At 42.3% G+C, this 16,585-nt stretch overlaps 1 protein-coding gene across 1 annotated transcript in view; it reads left to right on the top strand.

Annotated features, from left to right (window-relative positions):
* Window positions 1-16,585, top strand: part of LOC124795910 (facilitated trehalose transporter Tret1-like) — a 479,061-nt gene that overhangs the window by 131,465 nt on the left and 331,011 nt on the right. Inside the window, exon 2 of the mRNA XM_047259990.1 lies at window positions 6,050-6,147. The gene's annotated coding sequence lies outside the window, so the exon portion shown is untranslated. The remainder of the gene's footprint in view (window positions 1-6,049; window positions 6,148-16,585) is intronic.

The raw sequence follows: 16,585 nt of genomic DNA, 5'->3' as shown, positions 1-16,585 counted from the left end.
GCACTGCGGTCGGCAACGCCTGTATAAGACAACAAGAGTCTGGCACAGTTGTTAGATCGGTTACAGCTGCTACAATGGCAGGTTATCAAGATTTGAGGGAGACTGAACGTGGTGTTACCATCGGCGCACGAGAGCGATGGGACTCGGCATCTCCGATGTGACGGTAAAGTGGGATTTTCTCGTACGACCATTTCACGAGTGCACCGTGAATATCAGGAATCCAGTAAAACATCAACTCTCCGACATCACAGTTGCCGGAAAAACATCCTGCAAGTATCTTTACGCTGTGAAGCATTTCAGTAAAATTGGTCAGTGGACACGCAGATAATTTATTACAGGCGTGTCCTTGCACTCCGTTGGAAGGCAAATACTGGAGAAGAGCGCAGACTCACGAAAAACTACATGCAGAAATGTTTCCGGCCGTGTAAGGAACGAATGCCGACGTGAGGGTCCCCAATGTGCTCCAAGGCGACGGATGCTCCCGGAAAATTTTTCGCAGGGCAAAATTATCCAGCATCATCTCGTTTCTTTCATGTCACACCTCAAATGGCTCTGAGCACTATGCGACTTAACTTCTAAGGTCATGAGTCGCCTAGAACTTAGAACTAATTAAACCTAACTAACCTAAGGACGTCACACACATCCATGTCCGAGGCAGGATTCGAACCTGCGACAGTAGCTTTCGCTCGGTTCCAGACTGTAGCGCCTAGAATCGCACGGCCACTCCGGCCGGCTGTCACACCTCATTCACGACATTTTTTTTCTGGCAGAGTGCAAGATAAGGCCTGTAGTAAATTAGCTGCTCTGACCAGTGTAAGTGAACTGATGAGTCCGAGCCGGCCGGTGTGGCCGTGCGGTTTAGACGCTTCAGTCTGGAACCGCGTGACCGCTACGGTCGCAGGTTCGAAACCTGCCTCGGGCATGGATTTGTGTGATGTCCTTAGGTTAGTTAGGTTTAGGTAGTTCTAAGTTCTAGGGGACTGATGACCACAGATGTTAAGTCCCATAGTGCTCAGAGCCATTTGAACCAACCATTATTCATGTTAAGTATAGTGTAACACAGACAATGATGTTAAAAATTATATTAATTTCCGTTTCGAAACCTGCAAATTACGTGTCTGTTGTTACTTACATTTCATGAACGGCCCAGCAGCCAAGCAGCGACGAACGGAATCTTCCAACTAGGCCGGAATCACCGGACTCAGACGCCACACAGCTGACGGCCTTGCGCAGGAAGATGGCGGAAGCTTCCCTTAGACGCTGTGGCCTATGTTTTTAACAACGACATGTTTCATAAACGAAAATGTAATGTTGCAACTTCAGATCTATGTCAGAGTTAGATGTTAGCTGTTATGAAAGAGCCACACTTGAAGGGAAAATGTACACTGAAATAATTATGTAGCAGTCATCTGTGTGTGGTTTTACTAAGTAAAACGTTTCACGTCTTCTAAAAAGAAAAGTGTTAAAGAACTGATTATTTTGGAAATTGGTGACAACAGTTTATTTATACTGAGATATGTGTGAAGGTCAGATAGAGCGGTGATTTTTACTGAATGTAAATTTATATGCCTTATGACGCCGAAAGAAAGTGATGTTTAATCTCTGACTTATCGAGTTTTATTACCATTGAGTAAATATCTCTGGAGTGAGCATTCACATGCGCAAAACAGATTTTGTGTTGTCAACATACATTGCCGGCCTGGTCACGTGATCTCGGGACGTCGTGTGTTTGTCCTTATAGCGCCCTGTATATTTAGAATGTCACTACATCCCTAGTACAGACGGATTCTTTTCGTAAGTGTCGTGGATTATTTATAAATGTTGCGCAGACATTTTAACAGTACCCATTTGATACTGGGAATAAACCAGCTACGTAACTTTTAAGGGCAAGTGATATTACATCCTGCTTCTTTGCGATAGGTGTCACAGTTCAGATGCACTCGATTTTTGGTAGTTATCGGTATGATACGGCACTTTATAGTATTACAGAGCTTGACGTACATTTTTGCAGCGATAGTCTTGCAAAGCGACTTGACAGTACGCCAGTACTTTTGCAAGTGTCCGAAAAACACCGAATTTGCCACACATTATATCCCTGCTAATTCGTCCTTTTTTCTGCTATTTCTGCGTATTTATTTTCTCGTTTTTGCGACCTAAAGCACAATTTTTCTTACCTGTGACACTTTTCAGTATTTATTTAACGCAGTTTACGTACTTGCTCCCAGTTTATTAAATAAAGAGTAGATTGAGTAATCTATATACATAATCGACAAGTCACTGATAAATGCATGTAGGATAGTATTTGCTGAAACAACTAACCATTCCCTTTCCTGTTCCACTAGCAAATTTACGAGAGGAAGCGATTGTTTGCAAGCTTTTGTACGAGCCGTAATATCTATTATACAGTCATAAAATTATATAGTCATAAAATCGTGGAAAAATAGGTCTACAGAATCAAGTCTTAATTATAATGCGTCTCGAAATTTTTAAACATATACAGTGTCTCTTACTAATATGATAACTATAATTGGAGCTACATCGTATGTACCCACGAAAAATTACTATCCCTCCATTCACATATTTTTCTTCGCATCCGTAGCAACAACAGTAATTCACCATCGCTATTACACTATCAACAAACGGTGAAACACAACAAAAACTCTTGATATTATAAACTTCAAACGCTGCAGATAGCGCACACGCAGAGCGAAGTCCCGAAAACAAGTGACAGTCCTGGTTTAATGTTGACAACACAATGCTCACTCCAGAGATATTTACTCTATGGTTTTAACTCACATAATTACGCCAAAAGATAATTTTTCTGAAGCGTTTATTTTATTCAGTGACCACAATTCCACCGCTAAAGTGAAGTGAACCTGTCTAAATACTCGTAATAATTTTTCCGTATCTTCGGAAGTATAGAGATGCGGTTAGGCGCGATCTCTGTGAAGAAGATAGTGGAACTTACTTTGCCTATGAACTACGTAAGATACTCTCAGCCAGAAGAGTCTATAAGCTTCTGATTACTAATATATCTGTATGGAGATTGAACATGATCCATCCTGAGATAGTAATATCTCACCGTTCGATACATTTTCCGTTTCCATAGTAATTTCGCTTACTGACACAGCGGTACACCTGAGATTTGTGTTGTGTTGTGCGGGCTTCTCAGAACACTCCCGTCTGGAAAGTGAAACCAGTTCCACAGACGTTTTTGCTACTGTCACTGGCAGGATTTCTCCAGTTCGGTCTTTGTCGTCTTCCCACCACGGCCGGTGGCGTTTGACATGCAAAATGCTTAAACGCAATAGCAAACGACAGGAACTTGACAGGAATTTCTAACCACGGCCTTGTAATAACCACGTTAAAAACCGGCAACAAGTAACGTAATATGATGCTTGTCGGATGTCACAAATATTTGAACCCGTCGGTATCCGTGAGCTCGAGGTCAGGGCATTGCCAGTTAAAGGGAAAAGTCTACTGTTGCTCTGCAGGTTCTTTATAATTGAGACAGGCCTAGCGACGAAAAATATGGTAATACTTTGAATATAAGAAAACCGGGCGATATAATGTACAAATAGACACAAATAAATAATTGCATTTTCAGAAAAAAATGGATGATTTATTCAAGGAGAAGTGCTTCACAAATTATACAAGTCAATTGCACGTTGGTCCACCTCTGGCCCTTATGCAAGCAGATATTCCGGTTGGCATTAATTGAGAGAGTTGTTGGATGTCCTCCTGAGGGAAATCGTGCCAAATCTGTCCAATTAATGTATTAGATCGTCAAAATAATGACCTGGTTGGAGTACCCTACCCATAATGATCCAAAATTTCTCAGTTGGGGAGACCAGGCGGCTTTGTTGTCCAAAACAGGGTTTGGAAAGCAGGAAGACAAGTAGCAGAAACTCTAGCCGTGGGTGAGCAGGCATTATCTTACTGAAATGTAAGGCCAGAATGGCTTGCCTTGAAGGGCAATAAAACAGGGCGTAGAATATCGTTGGCGTACCGATGGGCTGTAAGGGTCCGCTGAATGAGAACCAAAGGGGTCCTGCTATGAAAAAAAAAAAAAACGGCAGCCCACACCATCACTCCTGGTTGTTGAGCCGGTAGTCAGCATGGTGTCCCACCGCTCTCCACTCGGAGAAGCCCCAGATGGCGATGGGATGCCAACGTCACTGTCACCAGCCATAAGGCAGGACAACCAAGAGTGATGGTCTTTGGGTCCCATTTGTTTTCATAGCAGAAACCCTCTGGTTGCCATCCACAGCACAGTGGTACGTCGACGATATTCTACACCATGGAGCATTATGGGAAGGCCCCTCCAACAAACTCTGGATTTGGATGATCAAACGTGACACCTGGACAGAATTTGGCGAGATATCCCTCAGGAGAACATCCAATAGCTCTATCAATTAATGCCAAGCAGAATAACTGCTTGCATAAGGCCAGAGGTGGAGTAATAAGTTACTGACTTTCTCAGTTTGTGAACCTCTTTCTATTAAATAAATCATCCAGTCTTTCTGAAACTGTAAGCATTTGCTTGTTTGTATATGTGTATTTTCTATGGGGTCGACGTCTGACGATTTAGCTGGTTAATCAAAGTGCAACAAGATACCTCAGTATTTGTGAAACCAAAAAGCATGCCTACAGTCGACAAAACTATTTTCATTTTGGGAGTGTCTATAGCATGTTCATCACGAAGAAGTAGAAGAAATGACAAAATTAATTTCCGCCAATGCTGAAATAAACATAGTGGTTCACGTTAGCGATAACATGAAGGAGTGGGCACAAGCTGCGGTACGAGAAACATTCAAATGGTTCAAATGGCTCTAAGCACTATGGGACTTAACATCTGAGGTCATCAGTTAAACCTAAGTAACCTGAGGACATCACACACATCCACGCCCGGGGCAGGATTCGAACCTGATACCGTAGCAGCAGCGCGGTTCCGGACTGAAGCGCCTAGAACTGCTCGGGCACAGCAGCCGGCGAGAAACATTCCGAAAACATCGCAAAACCAACTACGGCGTGAACGAAACCTTCAACATACTGCGGGTTAAACGACACCTTACCTTGTTCAGATGTTGGAAAGCCCACGTTGATGCGCGAACCAATTGGACAACGTAATTCAGGTGTGCTTATGGATACACCGAACACAATAGCTCCTTTCTGTCATTCTGTTACTCCTCCACGACCTTCGATCTTACAGCACTGGTTCTGTAAAACGGACTGGCGCGCACACACCCACCCACCCACCCACACACACACACACACACACATACACACACACACACACCCACACACACACACACACATAACTTCACTTCCATTATTTACGTCAGTGGTGGAGGGCCACATGAGCCTGAAACTATTTACTCTGCTTGGGACGTTAGTAAAAGAACATTAATCCTAAATAGATGATATGGTGATCCTATGCGTTCTTAGCTTACAGAGAGCCATTCTCTTCGAGGGAGGGACCTGAAGGGAGCGTGGGGAAAGTTCTATTGGGCAAAAACGACAACCGAGGTAATCGTACATGTGCTTAGTTCGGCAACAGTTCGTAGTGTTGAGGTGTAGGGTCATTAATAACAATGTAGCAATTACAAAATCGAATTATTCAAAATAATAAAAACATACGAACACGATTTTTTGTTTGATACTCATCATGGAACAAAGTTTTGTATCCACTTCTGTGCGCAAAGTATGCGCACCGTTAGTTGCTCTTCAGACTTGAAAACGGTATTAAGTTTCAGCACATGTCTTGTGCAGAATCTCCTCAGTTACAGATTTAATGGCAGATGTGTTTCATGTCTTAATAGGATGATATTGGCAATGCTTTCCTGTTTCCCGTCCTCTTAATACATCCTCGGAAGAAGTGCTTTGCCGGCCGATTTTGCTACCCTTCCTGATTATTTTGAACTATTTCAGATATGGTTCCGAAGACTTACCGAGAGACTTTCTTTTTGGGGAGGGGAAAGGGGCTGTACCACTGCTACTGTTGATTTCGTTCTGTGTATTACACGACAAATTGCGTCCTTTGTTGCAGGATCCACAGTTGTCGAAGCTACAATCCAGACTGAACCCGCAGTGAGGAAACTGGATCTTTGCTATTCGACTTGTACTTCCAACGGCACCTACTGAAAGGTGAGTAAAAGTACGCTTCATAACTCAAAAGATTTTTTCCGTTAATTTAAGATAGTGGATTGTTTGTCGATAACCCTGGATTAGTAAGCTTTGTTCACTTTCCTTCAGCAACTGATGGCCAATAATAGCAGTCAGTGTCTTGCTAGAAAATACTCCCCACAGGGAAAACAAATACTGCGCACATCCTTACAAAATGTCTGCAGATGATCCTGCACCAACTCCAGCTCTTATATCAATAATATAACAAGCGCTGACGTTCCCTCTTTCAATCGTTAGACACTGAAAACGCCTACTACCGAGTATAACCTTCAGACTTAAAACCGGTATGAGCTCCAAACGACACAAACTGAATGCATAATTTCAAACTAAACGCCCGTTCTACATAACAAAAAAGAAAAAAAACTGTATTTTCTACTGGAGTGCAGGCGTGTTCCAACACTTCTTCAGAGCGTCACTCGCTTTTCTCCTATACAAGATGATGTCCCGAATTCCCCCCCCCCCCCCTCTCCTACCTTCTGTGTATTTACTCCAATATGCTAAAGACACCATTTTCCTCGCCGTCAGTGCCATCCTCAATTCATCGAAGCGATCCATTCAACTCCAACTGAACATCTCTGGATGAGACCAGTGGTACCGTCAACACTGTAAAAATCCAGACAATAATTGCAGCTCATACCACACGAGCTATCGACCTCCGTGGTATAAGTGCCCACAACGGTCCCACTCATCCTACTAAAACACCACAATAAACGTAGGACTAACATTCGAAGAGAAAATGGCTTAAAATCCTCGCCTACTACTAATCAAAAAGAAGTCGCAAAGCAGATGTAACTGCTGAATGATCGAATCCCACGACCATTGTCTACACACATACACGTACAAGACTTTCCCCCATCTAACCTTCACCGCTGGAAAAGTTGCTGGAACCTTCTTAAACGACGTGCAATTTGTTTCGCATTCCGTATTCGATAGTTTCCGCCCACATCCTGTATCAGTCCGTAAAGTTCCCATACCATTTCAGACACGCAGAACACTCTACCGGCCTCATACCTCCCCTAATCGTTACAAACACTGGCCTGCTGCCGCCTGCGTACAAAGACATTCCACCTTTTCTTCATCTCCTTTTCCAGTGTAATTTTAGTTGCCTTCCCTGAAATCTATCCATCCCATCAACCGTAATCTACCCTACATGACCATTTGATTATGAAGACTCCAGTCATCTACCTCTTGCCTAATTAGAATCGTATACATCTTCCAACAGCCAAGTCTCATCTGTTAGATCCCGCCTGTCTAAAATTTTTGCTGGAGTCGTTTGGTGTAAAACAGCAAAGAATCAGACGCACGGGGTATCCAGGGAGCAAATGTCAATATTTAGGGATATGACCGGAACGATCATTCTAAGCAAAAAGTCTAATAAACATTGGCTACAAAATGCATACCTTAAGAGATATGGGCATTTATTCAAAAGAAGAGATGTGATTCGCAGTAGCGGAGATGAACAAGTGCTCAGCGCTCTTAAGGTGTGTACTTTAGAGCCGATGATAACTGGCCTTTATTTTTCTTGTTTTGGTCCGTACTGCCACCTCTAGAAATGTGAAAAGCAGAAAGCTTGCAGTAGAAGAGTTGTGTTTCACAGTATCGAAGATGAAGAAGTGCTCATAGCTCTTAACGTACGCATTTTAGAGCCCATATTTATTAGACATTTTTGCTTCGAATAATCATTCCTGTCGTATCCCTGAATGTTGTTGTTGTGGTTTTCAGTCCTGAGACTGGTTTGCTGCAGCTCTCCATGCTACTCTATCCTGTGCAAGCTTCTTCATCTCCCAGTACCTACTACAACCTACATCCTTCTGAATCTGCTTAGTGTATTCATCTCTTGGTCTCCCTCTACGACTTTTACCCTCCACGCTGCCCTCCAATGCTAAATTTGTGATCCCTTGATGCCTCAAAACATGTCCTACCAACCGATCCCTTCTTCTAGTCAAGTTGTGCCACAAACTTCTCTTCTCCCCAATCCTACTCAATACCTCCTCATTAGTTACGTGATCTACCCACCTTATCTTCAGCATTCTTCTGTAGCACCACATTTCGAAAGCTTCTATTCTCTCCTTGTCCAAACTAGTTATCGTCCATGTTTCACTTCCATACATGGTTACACTCCATACAAATACTTTCAGAAACGACTTCCTGACACTTAAATCTATACTCGATGTTAACAAATTCCTCTTCTTGAGAAACGCTTTCCTTGCCATTGCCAGTCTACATTTTATATCCTCTCTACTTCGACCATCATCAGTTATTTTACTCCCTAAATAACAAAACTCCTTTACTACTTTAAGTGTCTCATTTCCTAATCTAATTCCCTCAGCATCACCCGACTTAATTTGACGACATTCCATTATCCTCGTTTTGCTTTTGTTGATGTTCATCTTATATCCTCCTTTCAAGACACTGTCCATTCCGTTCAACTGCTCTTCCAAGTCCTTTGCTGTCTCTGACAGAATTACAATGTCATCGGCGAACCTCAAAGTTTTTACTTCTTCTCCATGAATTTTAATACCTACTCCGAATGTTTCTTTTGTTTCCTTTACTGCTTGCTCAATATACAGATTGAATAACATCGGGCCCGCATCTCGTGGTCGTGCGGTAGCGTTCTCGCTTCCCACGCCCGGGTTCCCGGGTTCAATTCCCGGCGGGGTCAGGGATTTTCTCTGCCTCGTGATGGCTGGGTGTTGTGTGCTGTCCTTAGGTTAGTTAGGTTTAAGTAGTTCTAAGTTGTAGGGGACTGATGGCCATAGATGTTAAGTCCCATAGTGCTCAGAGCCATTTGAACCATTTTTGAATAACATCGGGGAGAGGCTACAACCCTGTCTCACTCCTTTCCCAACCACTGCTTCCCTTTCATGCCCCTCGACTCTTATAACTGCCATCTGGTTTCTATGCAAATTGTAAATAGCCTTTCGCACCCTGTATTTTACCCCTGCCACCTTCAGAATTTGAAAGAGAGTATTCCAGTTAACATTGTCAAAAGCTTTCTCTAAGTCTACAAATGCTAGAAACGTACGTTTGCCTTTTCTTAATCTTTCTTCTAAGATAAGTCGTAAGGTTAGTATTGCCTCACGTGTTCCAACATTCCTACGGAATCCAAACTGATCTTCCCCGAGGTCCGCTTCTACCAGTTTTTCCATTCGTCTGTAAAGAATTCGCGTTAGTATTTTGCAGCTGTGACTTATTAAACTGATAGTTCGGTAATTTTCACATCTGTCAACGTCTGCTTTCTTTGAGTTGGTTGGTTTGGGGAAGGAGACCAGACAGCGTGGTCATCGGTGTCAGCGGATTAGGGAAGGATGGGGAGGGAAGTCGGCCGTGCCCTTTCAAAGGAACCATCCCGGCATTTGCCTGGAGTGATTTAGGGAAATCACGGAAAACCTAAATCAGGATGGGCGGACGCGGGATTGAACCGTCACCCTTCCGAATGGCTTTCTTTGGGATTGGAATTATTATATTCTTCTTGAAGTCTGAGGGTATTTCGCCTGTCTCATAGATCGTGCTCACCAGATGGTAGAGTTTTGTCATGACTGGCTCTCCCGAGGCCATCAGTAGTTCTAATGGAATGTTCTCTACTCCCGGGGCCTTGTTTCGACTCAGGTCTTTCAGTGCTCTGTCAAACTCTTCACGCAGTATCTTATCTCCCATTTCGTCTTCATCTACATCCTCTTCCATTTCCATAATATTGTCCTCAAGTACATCACCCTTGTATAAACCCTCTATATACTCCTTCCACCTTTCTGCCTTCCCTTCTTTGCTTAGAACTGGGTTGCCATCTGAGCTCTTGATATTCATACAAGTGGTTCTCTTCTCTCCAAAGGTCTCTTTAATTTTCTTGTAGGCAGTATCTATCTTACCCCTAGTGAGACAAGCCTCTACATCCTTACATTTGTCCTCTAGCCATCCCTGCTTAGCCATTTTGCACTTCCTGTCGATATCATTTTTGAGACGTTTTTATTCCTTTTTGCCTACTTCATTTACTGCATTTTTATATTTTCTCCTTTCATCAATTAAATTCAATATTTCTTCTGTTACCCAAGGATTTCTATTAGCCCTCGTCTTTTTACCTACTTGATCGTCTGCTGCCTTCACTACTTCATCCCTCAGAGCTACCCATTCTTCTTCTACTGTATTTCTTTCCCCCATTCCTGTCAATTGCTCCCTTATGCTCTCCCTGAAACTCTCTACAACCTCTGGTTCTTTCAGTTTATCCAGGTCCCATCTCCTTAAATTCCCACCTTTTTGCAGTTTCTTCAGTTTCAATTTGCAGTTCATAACCAATAGATTGTGGTCAGAATCCACATCTGCCCCTGGAAATGTATTACAATTTAAAACCTGGTTCCTAAATCTCTGTCTTACCATTATATAATCTATCTGATACCTTTTAGTATCTCCAGGATTCTTCCAGGTATACAACCTTCTTTTATGATTCTTGAACCAAGTGTTAGCTACGATTAAGTTATGCTCTGTGCAAAATTCTACAAGGCGGCTTCCTCTTTCATTCCTCCCCCCAATCCATATTCACCTACTGTGTTTCCTTCTCTCCCTTTTCCTACTGACGAATTCCAGTCACCCATGACTATTAAATTTTCGTCTCCCTTCACTACCTGAATAATTTCTTTTATCTCGTCATACATTTCATCTATTTCTTCATCATCTGCAGAGCTAGTTGGCATATAAACTTGTACTACTGTAGTAGGCATGGGCTTTGTGTCTATCTTGGCCACAATAATGCGTTCACTATGCTGTTTGTAGTAGCTAACCCGCACTCCTATCTTTTTATTCATTATTAAACCTACTCCTGCATTACCCCTATTTGATTTTGTATTTATAACCCTGTAATCACCTGACCAAAAGTCTTGTTCCTCCTGCCACCGAACTTCACTAATTCTCACTATATCTAACTTTAACCTATCCATTTCCCTTTTTAAATTTTCTAACCTACCTGCTCGATTAAGGGATCTGACATTCCACGCTCCGATCCGTAGAACGCCAGTTTTCTTTCTCCTGATAACGACGTCCTCTTGCGTAGTCCCCGCCCGGAGATCCGAACGGGGGACTATTTTACCTCCGGAATATTTTACCCAAGAGGACGCCATCATCATTTAATCATACAGTAAAGCTGCATGTCCTCGGGAAAAATTACAGCTGTAGTTTCCCCTTGCTTTCAGCCATTCGCAGTACCAGCACAGCAAGGCCGTTTTGGTTAATGTTACAAGGCCAGATCAGTCAATCATCCAGACTGTTCCCCCGCAACTACTGAAAAGGCTGCTGCCCCTCTTCAGGAACCACATGTTTGTCTGGCCTCTCAACAGATACCCCTCCGTTGTGGTTGCACCTACGGTACGGCCATCTGTATCGCTGAGACACGCAAGCCTCCCGACCAATGGGAAGGTCCATGGTTCATGGTTCCCTGAATACATGGTATTTATCATTTCTCCTGGGACAGACTGAACATGTGTAGGATGCAGGGTGTCCCGAGACTTTTGGTTCAAATTAGTACAGGAGGTACAGAAAATCAAAACAAATACGTTTAGATAAGAAACATATGATCTCTGCAGTCAACGTGCAATGTTGAGGAACATTTTATTAGTGGTGCTTGTAGTGTCGGCAGACTTGCCAACACTACGTACACTAATAGAAAGAGGCGGCCAAGATGCACGCGCTAACTCCTGCAGGGTGGTGTGAGGTCTGAAACAGGATACGTAATGAATGCTATAAAGAAAGGTACGTAGCTGCTGGAATACTTAACTTTAATCCATCATTTGTATACAGCGTCCTTGATGATACAAGTGAGACTCTCTCTAGATAAATGCAATGTAATGATAATGGCGCCTTGCTAGGTCGTACCCATGGACTTAGCTGAAGGCTATGCTAACTAGCTGCTCGGGTAATGAGCGATGCTTCGTCCGTGTAGTCGCTAGCAAAGTCGTCCGTACAACTGGGGCGAGTGCTAGTCCGTATCTCGAGACCTGTCTTGTGGTGGCGCTCGGTCTGCGATTACTGACAGTGGTGACACGCGGGTCCGACATGTGCTAATGGACCGCGGCCGATTTCAAGCTACCACCTAGCAAGTGTGGTGTCTGGCGGTGACACCACAGTGCTGACCTAGGCTATTGTGTGCGTGTCGCTGACTGTGAATGCGTACTGATATTCAAAACGGCTGTGTGAACGGATGACTCGCTGCACTTGTTGGATTTACCCCTGAATGCTACACAAAGGACGTACTTCCAGCGCAATGGGACGCCAACCCATTTGCGGCATTGAACATCTGAGAGCTACCTTATCTCATCGATGGATTTGGATTGATCGAGGTGGCTCTGTAAACTTGACCACCCAGGTCATCTGAACTAACCTGTCTGGATTTCTTCCTCTGGGGGCATGTAAAGCATCTGGTGTATGAAACCGCTTTGGAAATAGAAGTCTTAGTCGCTGGAGTAGCCGTCGCTGCTGTTACCATTGCGGACATTCCTGGGATCTTCGAACGGGCACAACAATCAATGGTTCGACGTTGTACTGCGAGCACACAAAAATGGTTCGAATGGCTGTGAGCACTATGGGACTTAACTGCTGAGGTCATCAGTCCCCTAGAACTTAGAACTACTTAAACCTAACTAAGGACGTCACACACGTCCATGCCCGAGGCAAGATTCGAACCTGCGACAGTAGTGGTCGCGCGGTTCCAGACTGTAGCGCCTAGAACCGCTCGGCCACCCCGGCCGGCCGAGCACTCAGGACAATGGGCGCGCATTCGAGCAGTTCCTGTGAATGCCGCTGCTGTATCTGTGTAAATCGTCCCTAGCATCAGAAATTGCATTTAGGGACCATACGAACCACATTTAAATATATTTGGTTTGATGTTCTCTACCTCCTGTATTAATTTGAACGAATAGTTTCGGAACATTCTGTATACGTTGTTACACGTGTACGCCAGTGAAGCTACGGGTGAAGAGCTAGCAGCCAATAAACTTCTTGAAGCCGAAGTTTTAGTTTCGAAACCTTACACGCAGCAGGACTCGCCGAATCTCTGATTTATTTGGAGCGAGAACTGATCCGCTACAGTTTGCACCTACGCTCTTCGTGGACTAAGTTTACTCCCAATCTGTTATTGTACATGGTGGTGTACTGTTTCTTCGAGGGTCAATTGTCCACTTACTTTGCACTTTCAACACAGTGTGTGATCAGTTTATTGCATTGTAGCTGCCTTGCCGTGAAAAATATTAAGTAATTTCTTTTTGCAGTTAGCTTTAATATGACAGTTTCATCTACGAGTGCCATCAGTAATATGTGGAAGAGGCCTAAGACACACACACCACGCCAGCTAGATAGTCATGATGTAATTCTTAAGCTACCAACTTCCGATGGCAAATTTAGGAGATGACCATTATACTGTGACTCTGTTGAGCACATAGCTTGCAGCGGAAGGTCATAAAATGGCAGCGGAAGACAGCAACTTGTCACACTACATCGTTACGGACGATACGCTTAATAGCGGCTGGCATTTGTTCTGAACTACTACCTTGTGGTTACAGATAACTCATTCCGCAAAACTCGGGTAATTTCTGACAATCCATTCCCGAGTGGTAAGTGTTGGCTAATGGCAAATTGCCATGGTTATCCCAGCTCGTCGACAAGAGAGAACAAACACGCACTACTACCGCGAACCGTAACACGTGCGGGTATGCAGTGCAGAGGAACGCCGACCTCGGACACGCGATCATATGTCCTACTTTGCTGCAACATGGAATTTTCCGTAAAGAGAAACATCTGTTTTAACAAGAGGCTGAATTTCGCCTAGTTATTTCCATTCTTTAGTGTATAACTGATGTGAAATATTTTAAAAAATATATGTTTTGTGATATTTCGGCAACCTAACTAGTTACCATCTTTAGTAGTGTTGTTTGTCGGATAATAGACACGCAAAAGAAAACTTTGTCAGTTGGAGGGCACAAAATTTATCGCTTATTTGTTTCTATTAGCTAGGGTCGACTGTGAAGTCATTATCAAGCATATACAAAAACATACAAATGATAGCAGAGAATCTAAAATATTAAAAACGTAATAGCCCGCCGGGTGTCTGTGCGGTTCTAGGCGCTACAGTCTGAAACCGCGTGACCGCTACGGTCGCAGGTTCGAATCCTGCCTCGGGGATAGATGTGTGTGATGTCTTTAGGTTAGTTAGGTTTAAGTAGTTCTAAGTTCTAAGGGACTGATGACCACAGATGTTAAGTCCCATAGTGCTCAGACCCATTTGAACCATTTTTTTTTTAACGTAATAAATGACAGTGACGCAGATTCGACGCAAGGAACCTTCCAGCACACTGGTACATAGTATCACTCTGCATAATGTCGCACGAGATGTGACACGTAAATCAATTTACCAGTCCACATGTGGAACCACATATCAGCACTGGCATGTGTGTCGAATATAATACATGGAAGAATCACATACAAGATAGATTGAGGACAAACTTAAGAACCGTGCACTGAAGAAACATTTTATCATAAGTGAAGGTCAAAGTGTATACTCATTACACCAACATGCAGACTTAAGTTCAATCAGCTGTTTTAATTTAATCCAAAGATACACTCAAAGATATTATATATCTAAATCGATGCTGAATGTCCATGCATGATACATAGTTCATTATGTGATAGTTAAATATTACATTTCTAAAATATACTGACCGTAACGTTAGTTACATCTTCAAAGCAATATAAACTAATAACAGGAGTGTAAACTATATCAACTTAGAGTGAGGAAATTGCAATTTAAGTATAAATCTTTTAAACAACGTAATATTGGACAGTTCCAAGAAGGACATATGTTGTAAACTACGAATCCACACTAAATTAGCCAAGGAGAAGATGGTAATAAGATGAATTAGTTTAGATGTTTTACAATCCATGAAACAATCCCTGAGTTACAATCCACGAAATATTAATTATAAAGTTATAGCTAAATAAGACAATAATATAAAAGTCTAATACAGAACTCGCGTTGTGTAATAATACCAATTACACAAGACATACACAACGGAGGACTCACAATCGAGTATGTTCAGCTTACTTTCAAAATTAATTTATAAGGAATACAACATATTTGAGAAAGCTTTTCTGAATATATATAAATGTAGTGAATGTTGTGAGCTATAACTGTACTGGAGTGAACTGATTTCCTATCTTTGTGTCTGTGCTGTAATGTTGAACAATGTAAGTGATGTGCTTATGGAAACGCTATCTGGCAGAAATGAGTCGCCAAAACTTCCTGCAATTATATGGCTGTATTTGAAGGAAACATTTACCAAAATAATCAGAAAACGGAAAGCTGTATAGTAAGGAAACTGTCCTGCGAAACTGTGTGTTGTGCAGTGCAATGAACAGTGCTACAAAGCGTGACGTCACAGTACTTGACTTGCTGTTTCAATACACAAAGCTAACACAATAAAATGCTTCAAGAAATAACAAAACGAATTCTGAAAGAAAAAATAACCCAAAACGTTTCTCCAAAAATTATCTGTGAGTCTACGTAAGTAGCTGACTAAATGAAATTGTGAACACTGTTATACATAAGAGAATGTAACACTACTCTGTAAGGAAGAGACTGTCTGACAAGAAATGTTATTAAAACTCAATTTTACCTTAGCTGAACCTTATATTAATTTTGAAATGCAACACCTAACTGTGAATGGTGTTACTGTCTTGACCATAATGCAACTACCCCTTACAAATTTTCATGGCCTACCTGTGGCAACGGTAACTTGGTACTGCTCGAAGTGATGAACATAAAAAATGCAGCGCAGCAGCAAACTAACTAAAAGGAATGTTAGCCTTACGCAGTGTAATGCAAGGACGTGTACCTATTCCAAGCAGATCGTGCTTCAGTTTTAACCTGTGTGTTCCGCGAAGTGCAATGCGGCGACACAAATATTTACAAAATCATATTTTCGTGAGGAGGCAGTGCGTCTACTAAATGATGGAAAAGAGACTAGCGTTGAATCACTATACTGTCGACAATGAAACTCAGTCTTTGACTATTACAATCATCTTTACAAAAATTACTTCTTACTAAAAATATGCACTGCCATGAATTTAGTCATTGAAACAGTAAAGGAGTGTTAAATCTATAGTGTCTGAGTGCAAGCCATGTGGAGAGAGGATTTTACTTACGTCAGAACAATGAAGCTAACTAATAAAGAAAAATGCCACTAAGACTTTCTGTTTTTCAAACACATTCTAAATTACGTGCAGGTAAGAAATGCATTAACAACATTACCTGTAAATCTTCACACTTCTCAAATTAATCTTCACCAAATTATATGTCCAAAATTCAACATCCTTTGTAGCTTTATGTTCTGGAAGTTATTTCCACCTGACTCATTCACTTCCT

The sequence above is a fragment of the Schistocerca piceifrons genome, chromosome 4, assembly GCF_021461385.2.
Source record: "Schistocerca piceifrons isolate TAMUIC-IGC-003096 chromosome 4, iqSchPice1.1, whole genome shotgun sequence".
Taxonomy (NCBI): Eukaryota; Metazoa; Arthropoda; class Insecta; order Orthoptera; family Acrididae; genus Schistocerca; species Schistocerca piceifrons.
Note: the sequence above shows the minus strand (reverse complement) of the source record. Positions and strands in the feature narration are given on the sequence as shown.